This window comes from Zalophus californianus, chromosome 9 (assembly GCF_009762305.2).
Source record: "Zalophus californianus isolate mZalCal1 chromosome 9, mZalCal1.pri.v2, whole genome shotgun sequence".
Classification (NCBI taxonomy): domain Eukaryota; kingdom Metazoa; phylum Chordata; class Mammalia; order Carnivora; family Otariidae; genus Zalophus; species Zalophus californianus.
This window is the reverse complement of record NC_045603.1, coordinates 102,225,920-102,241,089: the sequence shown is the minus strand read 5'-3', so window position 1 is coordinate 102,241,089 and position 15,170 is coordinate 102,225,920.

The following is a 15,170-nucleotide window of genomic DNA, read 5'->3' as shown; positions in this document are numbered from 1 at the left end:
AATGTGTATTTATTGAGCATTGTGAATGTTCACAAGGGCCACCTTCATGAGTGTGTGACCTGTGCAGCCCCACAGGGTCCTGGGCTCGAGAGAGCCTTGCACTTGGTTTAATGCTCTGATGTCACCATCTTGAAATCATTAATAATTTTAACTTACGGTTTGTGTTTTCTAACTGATGTCCAGTGGGACAAGGGTGCATGCACATAGACAGAGGAGATCTATGTCATATGACTTCTGCCATTCCTAGACACCTGTTCCCATGCAGCCTTTTCAATGACCTGAGAGCACAAAATTCTTGTGGACCCACGCTATGGAGGGAGCACAAGGAAGGGGTGTTAGGTCTATGACTGGTGACAGGGACACCCAAAGACCTGAGAGGCCACACTTTCCATCCAAACCAGAACTTACACTATACACAGAAAGAAGGCAATGACCTTTGAGGACACATAAATGACCAAGAAAGCTTATCATATCCTTTCCCACTGTTGTTACATCCTATATTAACCAATACTTAGGCTGAAAATGGTGACACAGAAGGACGGGGAGAGACAGAGTGACCTACAGCTCTTTTTCCTTTCAGTCCTGCCTTACTCATCAGTAACCCAAAGGCATAGCATGTGGGTAAAATGTGTGTGTGTCAAGAAGTGAAATAAAAACATTTGAGTTTGTTTTGTGCAGCATTTCCACTGTACTATAAGAACAAAATACATACACATGTACAAGCTATGAAATACGAATTGTGTAATTTTAGTGATTTCACATCTGAGTTAAATGCTCATATTTCCATTTAAAATTTGCATCATATAATATAAATATAAATGGTGGGTGCCTGGGTGGCTCAGTCAGTTAAGCGTCTGCCTTCAGTTCAGGTCATGATCCCCGAGTCCTGGGATCGAGCTCTGTGTGAGTCTCCTTAGTCAGTGGGGAGTCTGCTTCGCCCTTTCCCTCTGCCCCTTCCCCATGCTTGTGTGTTCTCTCTCTCTCTCTCCCTCTCTCTCTATCTCAAATAAATAAAATCTTAAATAAAAATTTGCAGCCATGCAAAAGGCTAGAATAGGCTCTTTACAAAACAGATTATCCAGATAGCCAATAAGTACATAAAACATGCTCAATATCATCAGTCATTAAAGAAATGCAAAATGAAGACCACACTGAAATACCATTTCACTAGAATGTCTAAAATTTTTAGAGACCAACAAAACGAAATGTTGGGTAGGATGTAGAATGACCAGAACTCTGGTATATTATTGGCAGACATGTAAAATTATACAACCATTTTGGAAAACAGCAAGGCTATTTCTTCAAAACTTAAACATATACTTACCATACAACCCAGCAATTTCACTCCTCACTATTTACCCAAGAGAAATAAAACATTTGTCCTCACAAAGACTGGAAAAATAACATTCATGGCAGTTTTATTCATAACAACCCAAAATGGAAACAACTCAAATGTGCATCAATTGTTGAGTGGATGAACAAGTGGCACTATATCCATACAGTGGAATACTGCTTTTTATCAAAAAGACACAAACTACAAGTACACGTAACAATGTGGATGAACCTCAGAAATATTAAGCTTAGTGAAAGAAGTCGGATAGAACAGAACGCATATATATAATTCAACCTATGTGACATTCTAGAACAGACAAAACTAATCTTCAGTGACGGACATCAGATCAGTGGTTTAGAGAGTGGGGGGCTGGATTGACTGCAAAGGGGTGGGAGGGCACAGATTTGGGGGTAGATGAAAGTGTTCTATGTCTTGATTGCGGTGGTGGTTACTTGACCCCATGCATGTGTCAAAACTCAGAACTGTACCCTAAAAAGTGGGAGAGTTGTACTTATGTAAGTTATACCTTAGGAAAAATGTTTTTAAATTGAAGCCATGAGTATCAGTAAGAATCACTAAGTGAAGAGCATAGAAGAGACAAGAACCATGGGCTGCTAATCTTACCAAGGGCTAAGAGGTGTGGTTATCCCCCATCTTACATGTGAGAAAAACAGGGCTCAGAGAAATGAAATGGCTTTCCCAAGATCACACAGCTACTAAGTAGTAAGACTGCGGCCAGAAGCCAAAACTCTGTGGTATTAAGGTACATGTTCTATTCAGTTTGCCACATCCAGGGGCCTGGGCCCGGGGCTGAGCATAATGACAAGGCAGAGAGTAGGACCCCAACTCCTATTCTTTGAGGAAAACAGGCAGCTGCCTGAGGGCTGGGTCTGGGTCTGAAAACCATGTGCTGTTCTTTGTGGAGAAGAATGGAGAAGAGTGTATACTTAAAATGGAGGGTATGGGGATCACCGTGAGGATGGCCTCCTGCCATATTCTCTCCACCAATCCTCACCGTACCCAATGGAAGCCCTAGCAAGATGTCCGGCCAGGGTTGGGGGTTCTGCCTGGGCCCACTGGACACCCAGGGAACAACTGAGATCCGCTCCAGGGGAGAAAGCGTCCCCTGCCCTGATTCTCCAGGGATCTCAACATCGCCACGGACAGCACTTTCCACTTTCCACCCTGCTGAAGCATTTGCTAAGGACAACTACATTCAAAGCTCTTCCTAGGGCTCATTGATCAAGCCCAGCCCTGGTGATGGATGAGCTCTCTCTGGACTGTGACCACGGCTGCATGATGGCTCACTCTGCCTCTCAGCCCACCCCTCCTCCCCACTCCCCGCACTGCCACGAGAGGGGCTTACGGGACCAAGGAAGCTGTGTCACTGCCGTCTTCAAAAGATCTTCAACAGTTTCCCATTGCCTAGGCAGTGCTTTGCAAAATGCAGGCAGTAGTAGATCATGAGATCAATGTAATGGGTCACTTAAAAATATGAAATCAAATAGAAAAGGAAGTAGAAGGTATCACGTGTGCTAAGGGTAAATACTATCTCTTGAAGTGTCTGATTCAGTTAGGTCTATCTATACACATATGTGTGGATTTATGTACTGACCAGAGATATAACATGGATTTCTTGCTGTGGATCACAGTCAAAAAGGTTTAAAAGCCTATAAAATCTTGCTACGATGGGATAGCAATTACCTTTCTGGCCTCTCACTATATGTATATGTCCCCACATCCTACATCCCAGCCAAAGCAGGACGTTCCTCCAAATGCCCATCCCTCTTCATGCTTACTCAAATCTCTTCCTCCGTCTTTGTCTTTCCCTTGCCCCTTTACCTGTTGCGATTCTGTTTGAGGACACACCTCTGAAAAATCTCAACCTTCTCCCCAATCAGAGCTCATCACATACATAGTATGCTTTCCTACACCTCTCTTTAGCATTTTTTATTCTGGTAGAATAAAGGTTAAGACAAATGTCAGTTTCTCCCAGTTGCCTTGAGTTTTGAGCACATATATAATCCTTCTTTTTTTCTTCTGCAACTAACACAGTGCCTGGCACATTGGAATCACTAGGGAATTGCTTATTTGATTGAACCGAATCCTCAAAAAAACCCAGCAAGGTGGGTATTATTATTTCCATTTTGCACATAAGGAAAGTGGGGCTCAGAGAAGTTAGGTGACTTGCCCAAAGTCACACAGCTAGGTTAGGAGAGGAGCACTGGAACAGAACAGGTCGATCGGTTTTCTCACATTGCACTCCTGACCTTTGGCTGTATCTGGTCATTGGAGTGTGGACCCCAGGGCAGACGCCTCCATCACTGACCTGGCCGGAGAGAAGTCTGAGCAAAGCACTCCCCATGTACAGGAATTACTTTAGTCCATGCACACACTCTCCACAGAGTTGGTGGGAACTCCCCATGGACCACAACCAGCTCTGGGGTGTCGGGAGGGGAGTGCTGCCCCTCAGAGGCTGGGCTGGAGGAGGCTGAGAAAGTCAGGAAGAGGGGCTCCCAGAAGGAGCAGGACGGAGGCAGAGATGATCCAGAAGGCCCTGAGAAACCAGACAGGTGAAGATAAAGAAAAGAGGAAACGAGAGAAGGAGGGGCAGAGCAGAGGAGGAAGTTAGGCAGAAGGAGGAAGGAAGGGGAAAGAAGGAAGCGCACAGGAAGACCGACAGAGAAAGGCCTGTGGAGTCCCCTGTGGATTCCCCAGTTTCCTGTGTCTGGCCAGCTTCCAGAGGGCCCTGCGCCTCTGTGGGTGAGAACCTCTTGCCTTTCCATGTGTCCACCAGGGGCCTCCAGCATCCGGCAAATGGCAGCTCCCTCATCTCTGTCTGGTCAGAAAGCGACCCGCCTTCAGCTCAGAGGATGACATCAGCTTCTCCTCCAGGTAGACAAAGCTTGCCCGGGGTATGTGGCACTTTGGTGGCAGAGCTGGATTTGAACCCACAGCTGCTGCCTCCCACCCCAGGGGGTGACTGCTCCTAGAGAAGCTTTCGTGGTAAGCCACTTCTCCAACTGTGGACTGTGAGTCAGGAGACCTCCTTTCTGGTTCCTAGATCCGGAATGAAATAAATGAGTGACCTTGTTCAACTTGACTGATTTCTCTGGATCTGGATGTCCTCATGTGTCTAATGGATCAGATAAGAAGCAGATCCATCACTGCTGACCACTTACTAGGAGTTAATCCCTTTACACGCTTCAAATAATTCAATGTATATAGTTGTTGCTATTTTATAGAACATAGGGAGAGACCCACAGCCGACTCTGACTTGCAGGACTGGATTTTCTATGATAAGGAGTATGTCCAGGAAAAGTATCTTAGAAGTTAGATCAACAGAAATCTACCAGCCAGAAAATGTCCTCCAGGCTTACAGGCTCTTCCTCTTCATTATCCTAGCCATCCCCAACATCCACGAATCCCCACGGTTCATTTATTTTCTCTGCTGGTACTTAATGAGCACGTCCCATGATCTGCGAATGCAACAGTAAAAAATAAAACATTCAAGAATGATGACGATAAACACACTGGAGAAAAAGAAGAAAGGGAGGGAGGGAGTGTCAGGGACAGGTGGAGGTGCGCTGCGATTTTCAAAAGGGTGACGAAGACCTCACTGCAATGGTGAAATGTAGGCAATAATTTGAAGGAGGCAAGGGAGTGAGTGGTGCATTTATGTGCAGGGAGAGCATGCCAGGAAGAGGGAACAGCAAGTGCCACGACCAGGACATAGGTGCTTCCTTGATGGTTTCGAAGACCAGCAAGGGGCCATATGGCTACGGTAGAGAGAACCAGGGGCAGAGTGGCAGGAGGCGGAGGCTGAGACTGAGGAAGGCCCACGGGTTGTATCTGTTCTCTATTGCTGGGTCATGAAGTACCACAGACTTAGCAGCTTCAGATGACACACTATCTCACAATTTGTACAGGCTGGAAGTCTGAGCACGGCTTAACTGGACTCCCTGTAAGGCCGCAGTCAAAGTTGAGCCAGTGCTGGGTTCCTGTCTAGGGTTCAACTGGGGGAGGATCTGCTTCCAAGCTCATGTGGCAGCATGCCGTTGTTTGCAGGCTACTGGATGGAAGGCCTCTTCAGCTGGATGTCAACTGATAGCATCCCTTAGCTCCTTACTGCATGGTCCTCTCCATATGGCAGCTCACAACATGGCATCCTGCTTCTTCAAAGTCAGCAAGCGAGGCAGTGCCCTGGCAAGACGGATGTCTTCTGTAACCTAATCATGGATGCATAATCACATACAAACTGTCTCCTTTACTGAACTTTATTGATTAGAAGCAAGGTATGGGGACTGCCCACACCCAGGGGAAGGGGATTATGCAATGGTGTGAATACAAAGAGGTGGAAAGTCATGAGGGTCACCTCAGAGTCGGCCCACTTTTGCCTCTGTCCCCTCAGTGACTCATGTCCATTGTACGTGCAAAATAAATTTGCCACCAGCCCCCCAAGATCAAAGTCCAGAGAGTTATCTAAAACAGGTTTAGGTATAGATGAGGTTCCTGTAGGTGTTCTTCTTACTTGATTTGTAAAACTAAAGATACGAGTTATCTGCCTCCATAGACATAACATGCAACAGTGGGATAACAGCTACTGATATTCCTGTTCAAAAAAGGGTAACATGGGGGACGCCTGGGTGGCTCAGTCGGTTAAGCATCTGCCTTTGGCTCAGGTCATGATCCCGGGGTTCTGTGATGGAGCCCTGCATCGGGTTAAGCCTGCTTCTCCCTCTGTCTGCTGCTCCCCCTGCTTGTGCTCCCTCTCTCTCTAACAAATAAATAAAATCTTAAAAAAAAAAAAAAAGTAACATGGGAGGTACAGAGGAATCACTGGTCCACAGCAATTCTGAAATCTGGCCAGGCAAATGTTGGGTGTTCCCTGATTAGGTCTTAAGACCTGAGAATACTTCCATGTCTCTTGGCTCTGCTTTCTGGGCTTCTGCCCTCTGGGTCATCCTTCCTTTTCCATGAAAGATAGCATGTGTTTGCATCTGAGTAGTTTTATCAGCTTTTGTCTTACCAGCAGAATTTGGGGGATCCTACAGCACCCTCTCATTTTACGCTCTGTCCCTTGCAGTTCAAGTTGGCAGTGCACTTGCTGAAATAGCTTTCTCAAAAACTTTGTGTGTCTTCTGTGGATTTCAATGGGGTTTCATCCATTAGGCAAAAGCTACGCCCCAGATCTTTGTGAGATAAGCCCCTCTCTACCCAGCTCCTGCTGAGATGGCCAGGGGATAACTCACTTACACTTCCTCAGGGCCCCATGATCAGATTAAGAGGTCTTGGGAAGCACATCCCTAATCTCTTGAAACAGTCCTTTGTGTGACTCAGTACTTACCCTGATCCTTTGATCTTCACCGATGTTTTAACAAAATATTATATCATCACACTCTGCTTTTTTTCTAAAGCAGGGTTTATTTCTATTCCATGTGCGCAGAGGCCATTTCTTAATCTTAGCATCTTTTGCTAGGTAGGGAGGATGGGAATTTTCAAAATCGTCAAGTCCTGGGTCACCTGGGTGGCTCAGTCAGTTAAGTGTCTGCCTTCGGCTCAGGTCATGGTCGCAGGGTCCTGGGATCAAGCCCCACATCGGGCTCCCTGCTCAGCGGGGAGTCTGCTTCTCCCTTTCCCTCTGCTCCCCCCTTGTGCTCTCTCTTTCAATTTTAGTATATGTGCTGTCGAAGCGAGCACGTGCTGTCTCTCTCAAATAAATAAATTAAATCTTAAAAAAAAATCTTCAAGTCCCCATGCCTATTTAACAGTTTTTAAACAATTTCCCCCCTCAACTTACCTCTCTCCTCTCACATGTGACTAGAAGCAGCAAGAAGCAACCTGGCAGCGCCTCAGTGCTTTGCTTGTTCATCTCAATTATAGGAGCCAATTTATCACTTATATGTTCTACTTTCCACATAACTGCAGGAGACAAGGTTGCTAAGCTTTCTGCCCTACCTAACAAGGACCCCTTCCTCAGGTTGCTATCAATAAAATCCTCACTTCCTTTCAATCCTTGCTGGCAAGTCCGCATTGCTGCTAACAGTCCAATCCAGGCAATCCGGGTTTTCTCTACCACCTCTTCAAGATTTCCCCAGCTCTGCCCACGGCCCCATTCCAAAGCCACTCCTGTATTCCTTGGTATTTGTTACAGGAGTACCCCATTTCCAGCACCAAAATCCGTATTCGTTATTTATTGCTGTGCAATAACTTTACCACAAACTTAGAGGCTTAAAGCACCACACAATTATTATCTCACAGTTTCTGGAGGGCAGGAGTCTGGGCATGAGGGAACTGGGTTCTCTATAAGGCTGCGGTAAAGATGCCCCCAGAGATAGGAAGGAAATGAGTGGTTTCCAGTGGCTGGGGGAGGGGAGAATGGGTAATGACCTCTAATGGGTATGGAGTTGCTTTCTAGGGTGGCGAAAATATTCTGGAATTTGATCATGGGTGATGGCTGCCCAACTTCGTGAATATCCTAAAAACCACTGAATTTTATACTTTGAAAGGGCATCTAAAAAAGGGGGGGGGGCAATTTTTATGATATGTGAATTATATCTGAATTAAAAACAAAAAGTGTTGTCCAGGGCTCGGTTCTTACCTGGGGCCTGACTGGGGAAGGATCTGCTTCCAAGCTCACATGGCAGCATTCAGTTCCTTGCAGGCTGCTGAATGGAAGGCCTGCATTCTTGAGGCAGACTGGAGGCCTCCTCAGCTCCTTGCTGCCCGGCCCTCTCTGCATGGCAGCTTGCAACACAGCAGCATGCTCCTTCAAAGGCAGCAAGGGCTTGCCCCTGGCAACATGTTATTACAATTTTGCATTCTTTTTTTTTAAGATTTTATTTATTTGAGAGAGAGAGAGAGTGTGTGCGTGAGTGGTGGGAAGGGGCAGAGAGGGAGAAGTAGGCTCCCCACTGAGCAGGGAGCAGGGAGCCTGATGCGGGGCTCGATCCCAGGACCCAGAGATCATAACCTGAGCCGAAGGCAGACGCTTAACTGACTGAGCCACCCAGGCGCCCCAACCCACATAGACAATTTTAAGGGACTAGGGCTTTACTCTGAAATAAGGGTTTTGGGCTGAGGAGTCACATGACCTGGCATGTCTTTAAAGGACACCTCTGGCTGCCATGTTGAGACTAGATTGAGGTGACTAGAGTGGAAGCAGGAGACCAGTTAGGAAGCTACTGCAAAAAAACAATCCAGATGGAAGATGGGCTGGGCGGCTGTTATTGGATTGACACAAACACAGTCCCCTTCCACTTCCTAGGGGTCCCTGGAACTTCCCCAGGGTTGAGGACAGCCCTCCCCTAGCCCCTCCCCCACCCCTCCTCTGTGTCCTCCTCTCTCTTTAAGGTCTCTTAAGCCCCACAAACACTTGTTAGCCCGCTGAAGCGAACAGCAGTCGGGCTGCCATTCCATCTGTCAGCAAAATAGTTGCTAAGTGTCTTTTGTAACTCTGGCATGATGTTAATATTGTGAATACAAGGAGGAAGCAGACACGACCCATGTGCTGGAGAAGAAGGTTATGCCACCAGAGGTGAGATGCACTCTGGCAGCACATGAGCAAAGATGGGGGCACAGTTGGGGGGCAGGAGGCCCCAGGGGGCACTGAGGGGTGCACATCTAGGGGCTGCTAAGAGATACCTAAGCCTCAGGACAGAAACTAACAGACATGGACTGCCCCCCGAAACACATTTTTAACACTGCCAGGTCAAGTTGTCTCTATCTTCCCATCTCCCCTAAAGACCCAGCAGTGCAATCGCTGGATCGTATGGTAACTCTATTTTCAACTTTTTGAGGAATCTCCATTCTGTTTTCCAGAGTGTCTAGTAATCACATTTTTGAAAGTTTTTTAAAAGTGAAATTAATTTTGGGGCATCTGACTGGCTCATTCGATGCAACATGTGACTATTGATCTTGGGGTTGTGAGTTTGAGCCCCACATTGGGCATAGAGATTACTTAAAAAAACGGGGGGGGAAGAGAAATTAATTTGAAATAATATATTTATTTAACCCCTATGTCCAAAATGTTACCATTTCAACATAGAATCACATAAAAAATTATAAATGGTACTTGAAAAAACTCTCTTTTCATTTTAAGTCCCAAAAGTTTATTGTGTATTTTATACTTACAGCACATTTCAGTTTGGATGCTAAATTTTTATTGGAAATATGTGTTCTGTATTTAGATTTCACAAAATTTATGTTGAAAAAGTAAATTCTCATGCCCAAGTTGTCTCACACATTACTTAAGTTTTCCAATAACCCAATCAATTTTAACATTTCTTTCTAAATGAGTTAAAAATTAAGTAACAGTTCAGTTCCTCCGTGGCACACAGAAGTCACATTTCAAGTGGTCAGTGCCCACAAATGACTAGTGGCTCTCCTAGGCCTCTCCAGTCTGGGCCCCAGATCTACCATTCAGCTTCTGCTTTCTCCAATCATCGAGTTTTACCCAGACTCTACTGTCCAGGGCATGTCCACCCAGACATTCAAACAACAGCCTCCCTTCCCCCTTGTACCCCCATCTCCAACCTGCAGGAGCCACCCATGACTCATACCCATCCCTGGCTCCCCTGGCCCACTTTTCACCTGGTCCTTCTATCGGGATTCTCATTTCTATGCATACATATTAGCATACCGGAAAGCCAATTTGCATACTGATTAGGCAGATTCACACACTTTCAGGATCAGGAGGCATTCTCCCCAGACTGAATGGGGCCCCGGAAAAATCAGGTCTTGCTTTTTTTTTATCACCCACTGGAGGAGACAGGATTTACAATATTTGCTTGGTTTATGAGTTGGGAAGGAGAACAGAGAAGCTACCTGAGCATGGATGGTAGTGTGTTGGGGTTGAAGGTGGGTGCCTGTGGGTGTGTGTGGGTGGGAAGAGGACATTTCACATATGGTTCATTGTGTCAGAATGATTTGGTTGTTAAATAAGCACTTTAAGGGATTACTTCACATTTCATACTTTAAAATTTTTATAATTTTAATTCTTTCCCCCAGGCTGGGTTTTTTTCAAGCTTCAGATCTCTGCCTGGAATTGGCTTGATTTGCACAATCCCACCTCTGAGATTTAGTCCCGCCCCTCAGGACCCCCTCCTCACCATGCCCTGTTCGGGACCTCTGCTGGATATTCACCTTCCCCAGTATTCCCACTTTGGGCAGCCACCCTGCTCTGGCCTCCTCCCTCCCCGGGAATGAGCCCGGCTGTGCTGCAGCTGAGAGGCTGGGATAATCCTCCCTGAGCTATTTCAAGGATTAGTCCTGCTGCCCTGTGCCCAGCTCCCACACAAGTGGGATTTCAGAGCTGTGGACACTGGGTCAGGAAGGGAGGGGTGCAACTCCTGTGATGCAGATCCATGCAGGGCAGAGGCACTGGGGGCCAGGTTCCATGTTTCTTAGAGCCTGTCATGATATATGTAGTTCAGTGAGATGGACACTGGCAGCCTGCGACCCTAGGTCTGAGAGCTGGAGACATGAGAGCCCAAAGTCCTGGGGCCTCAATCTGTGCCTTGAAACACACACACACACACATACACACACACACACACACACACACGCATGCACGCACTCTGAGCCCAAAATGACTCACTTGAGGACCTTATAGCTCTTCTACCACCCCCAATTCTGGCTTCTACAGTCTTGGTTGGTTTGGGCTCAGAAGAGGGGCACTGAAGTTCCCTGTCCCCTCCCTCTGAAAATGGACCCCTCCCTCACCCAGGAGAGCCAGGTGCTGCCCCAAGAAGAATGCATGCATGGTTTCATGAAGGCCTTCCTGTCCTGCTGCCGCTGATTCCAGGTAACTCAGCAAATCTGAGGGAGCCCAATGTTGGCATCAGAAAGAGATGGCTTCTTCCAAACGTACTGGCTATGATCCCAAGGTTTCAACACATGCTGGCTCAAGTCCAGACTCCTTACTAGGACCCATGAGACCCTCTTTGAGAGGTAATGTAATATAGTGGATAGGAGTGCTTATTAAGAGGTGGACCTGCCAGACCTTGGACAAGTTCTTAAACCTCTCAAAGGCTCATTGTTCTCCAACTCTTACATGGGGATGATGGGAATATTTTCCTCACCAGATTCTTGTAAATATTCAATATTGTACGTGTACCTTTATCTTGCATACAATAAAGCTCTATACACTTGCTGGGAAATAAGATTGTTATGCGAGGGGCACCTGGGTGGCTCAGTCGGTTGGGCATCTGCCTTTGGCTCAGGTCATGATCCTGGGGTCCTGGGATTGCGTTGGGCTCCCTACTCAGCAGGAGAGTCTGCTTCTCCCTTTCCCTCTGCCTCTCCCCCTGCTTGATCTCTCTCAAATAGATAAAATCTTTTTCTAAAAAAGGAAATAAGGGGGCGCCTGGGTGGCTCAGTCGTTAAACATCTGCCTTCGGCTCAGGTCATGATCTCAGAGTCCTGGAATCGAGCCCTGCATCGGGCTCCCTGATCTGCGGGAAGTCTGCTTCTCCCTCTCCCACTCCCCCTGCTTGTGTTCCCTCTCTTGCAGTCTCTGTCAGATGAATAAACAAAATCTTTTAAAAAAATTTTTAAAAAAAGGAAATAGGATTGTTATGCAAGACAAATACACAGAGGCGATACCCCACCTCTTCTCCACAACTCAGATAGCCAACATAATTGCGATTATATATGTAAAGTACCAAGCACATTGCCCAGCACAGAGTAGGAGCTCCAAAAATGGTACCTAGTATTGTGGTCTGGTTCCCACCTACTTCTCAGTCCCATCCCGACCCCTTTCTGTCTTGAACTTTGGCAACATCGAACTGCTTATGGTCTTGTCTCCTATTTCCCATTCCACTCCCAAGTGTACATTTTCTCACCTCCTGATCATTGTTGTACAAACCAGCTAGTTCTTCCTCCTGGGAGTATAGATAGGCAATATTTCCCAGGCTCCCCTGCAGTTAGATGTGGCCACTTGAAAAAGCTCTAGCCAACGGAACGTGAACAAGAGCGATATATGCCATTTCCGGGCCCGTTCCTTCAAACCTCCCACATGCTCTTCATGCTCTTTCCTCTTCCAAGGAGAGCAGCAAACTTGAAAGCCCCATGTTGAAGATGGCAGAGCCACAGGTAGAAAGCACCAATGTCCCTAAGTTAAAACATGAAGGAGAATCATCCAACTGATTGGGATGTTCCATTGATTAGTGAGATGTCAACTTCCATCATGCTTAAGCCATTATATAATTTTGGTTTGATGCGATAGCTAGGCTTACCTAAATTAGTACCTCCCGCTGTCTCATGTCCCTGGAATGCCTGTAACTGCACCCTGCTTCACTGCAGAAACTCCTGCTTAGCCTTAAAACTTCATCTCTGGCATCACATGCTATGAAAAGCCTTCCCTGAGCAACCCCCCAACTCCTAGACTCGGGGTGAGGTACCTCTAGCAGACACTGAACAGTTGACTACCCTTTGTTCATTCTCCCTTGCTCCCTAGTAGAATCTCAATTTTATTCAGGGCAGTAACATACCCAGTCAAAAATACCCATTTGTCAAGACTCCCTTGGAGCCTGCGAGTCATGTGATCCAGTCCTGGCCAATAAAATGTAAGAGGAAGTTGCTGGATAGAGATTCTTAGGGAAGTTTTGTGTTTTGTTTTGTTTTGTTTTTTTAATGTAGGCTCCACACGCAGCATGGAGCCCAATGCAGGGCTTGAACTCACAACCCTGAGACTGAGATCAGAGCCAGGATCAAGAGTCAGACACTTAACCAACTGAGCCACCCAAGTGCCCCTTTAGGGGAGCTTTTTTAAAAAGGGACTAGATTGGGCTCATATCTGCCCTTTACCTTTTTCCTTTACGCTCCCGGCCTTCCCACCTAGAACTCAGATGCAATGCCCGGGAATGGAGCATACATTTTACAACCGTAAAGAAGACAGCCATGCCCTAAGGCAGAGTAGAAAGAAGATTCCAGGTTCCTCAGGGAACCATGAAGCCATCGTACCAGCCCTGTGCTCCCTCCATCTGGTTCTCCTATAATGTGGAATTAGAAACTCCTAACTCTTAAACCCTGGAGCAAGGTGTCTATTTAGCACAACTGAAAGCAATCTTAACTGAAAGCTCTGAGCTCCTGAGCCCCCTACACTCCCCTCACTGCTTGGATGGAAACACGGTCACACTCTGGAATCATCTGCTTAAGAGTCGATTTCCCTGACCTGTTTGAAGGCATAGGGCAAGCACTGTGTGCTGAGGGAATGGGGACGAGGGATGCTGTTGTGTCTTCCTCAGCCTCGTTCTGACACACACAGAAGGCCTGCAGCTGTGACCTTCTTGCCCCCTCTCTCCTCCATCAGCTGAGCATCGGCTCTATGACCTCTGAGGTAATTTCAAGCTCTCGAATTCTCAGATTCCATCCCACATCCAGTACATTCCCCACACCGAGGAGGCTACCAAAGCATAAGACGCAGGCGGGGCCCTCCATCCGAGAAGTGCGGGAGTGCGTTAGGAGAACCACTACAACTTACACAGCATTTCGTTTCTTTTTACGTGAGGCGAAAGTCATATAAAAGGGGCAATTTTATTTATTTTTTTTAAAGATTTTTATTTATTCATGAGAGAGAGAGAGAGAGGTAGAGGGAGAAGCAGGCTTCCAAAGAGCAGGGAGCCCGAGGCGGGACTCGATCCCAGGACGCTGGGATCATGACCTGAGCCGAAGGCAGACGCTTAACCGACTGAGCCACCCAGGCGCCCCTAAAATGGGCCATTTTAAAGTGAAGAATTCAGTGGCATTTATACCTCCACAATGGTATGCAATCACCCCTTCTATGTAACTCCCAAACCTTCCCATCACCCCAAAATAAAACCTTGCACCCATCAGCAGCCACTTCCCATCCTCCCCTCCCCCAGCTCCTGCCAACCACCAGTCGGCGTGCTGTCCCTATGGTTTCCCTGTCCCTGGGTATCTCACAAGATGGAGTCGCACAACAGGCCAGCAAGGGCAGGCGAGGCCTCCAGCGTTCACACAGGAGGATGACATTTAGCTTTTCTTCGCTCTGACCGAGGTCTATTCCCCCTGCAGCTTGAGTGGCTGAGGTTAAATGTCTTTGCCATCCAGCTCCTGGGAAATATTTAAAATTAGGTGTGGGATGAGCCTCAGTAGATTAGGTAAAGAACTTCTATGAAGTGGAGGGTAAACTGAGGGTGAACTGGGTGGTCTGGGTGAACTGGGCTGCACTCTAGCAGCACTTTTGTGAGAAGACACAGCTAGTTTTGGTATGTGGCGGCAGTGGGGTGCGTGCGTGCATGCGTGTATAAACAAACATCCTGGAGCACATACAAATTTCCTTTCGTGTACGAATAATCTTTACAGATCACAAAGCTCTTTGATATCCTTTCTCTGCAGCTCTCAAAAGGAGGCAGGGCAAGCACTCTCCAGCCCGATTTATAAATGGGGCAACCCCCATTAGATGACTTGCCCAGAGTTGCACAAAGAACTAGTGACAGAGCCCCAAGCCTGCATGCTTTCCTTTTGGAATGGCACTCTTCCCCTTCTTTGATGTGTTTTGAGAACCTTAAAATACCTTTAAGAACCTGCTCAGTCATCTCTCAGGTGGAGTGAGGAGAAAATGTGTTTGCAGGCTATATTCGTCAAAAACAAAATACCATAGGCTGAGTGGCTTAAACAGCATACATTTATTTCTCACTGTTCTGGAGGCTGGAAATCCAAAATCAAGGTGCCAGCAGATTTGGTTCCTGGTGAGAACTCTCTTGCTGGCTTGCATATGGCCATCTTTGCTGTGTCCTTACCTGGTGGAGAGAGCTAGACAGAGCTCGAGAGAGCCAGCTCTCAGGTGTCTTTTCTTGTAAGGGCTCTAATC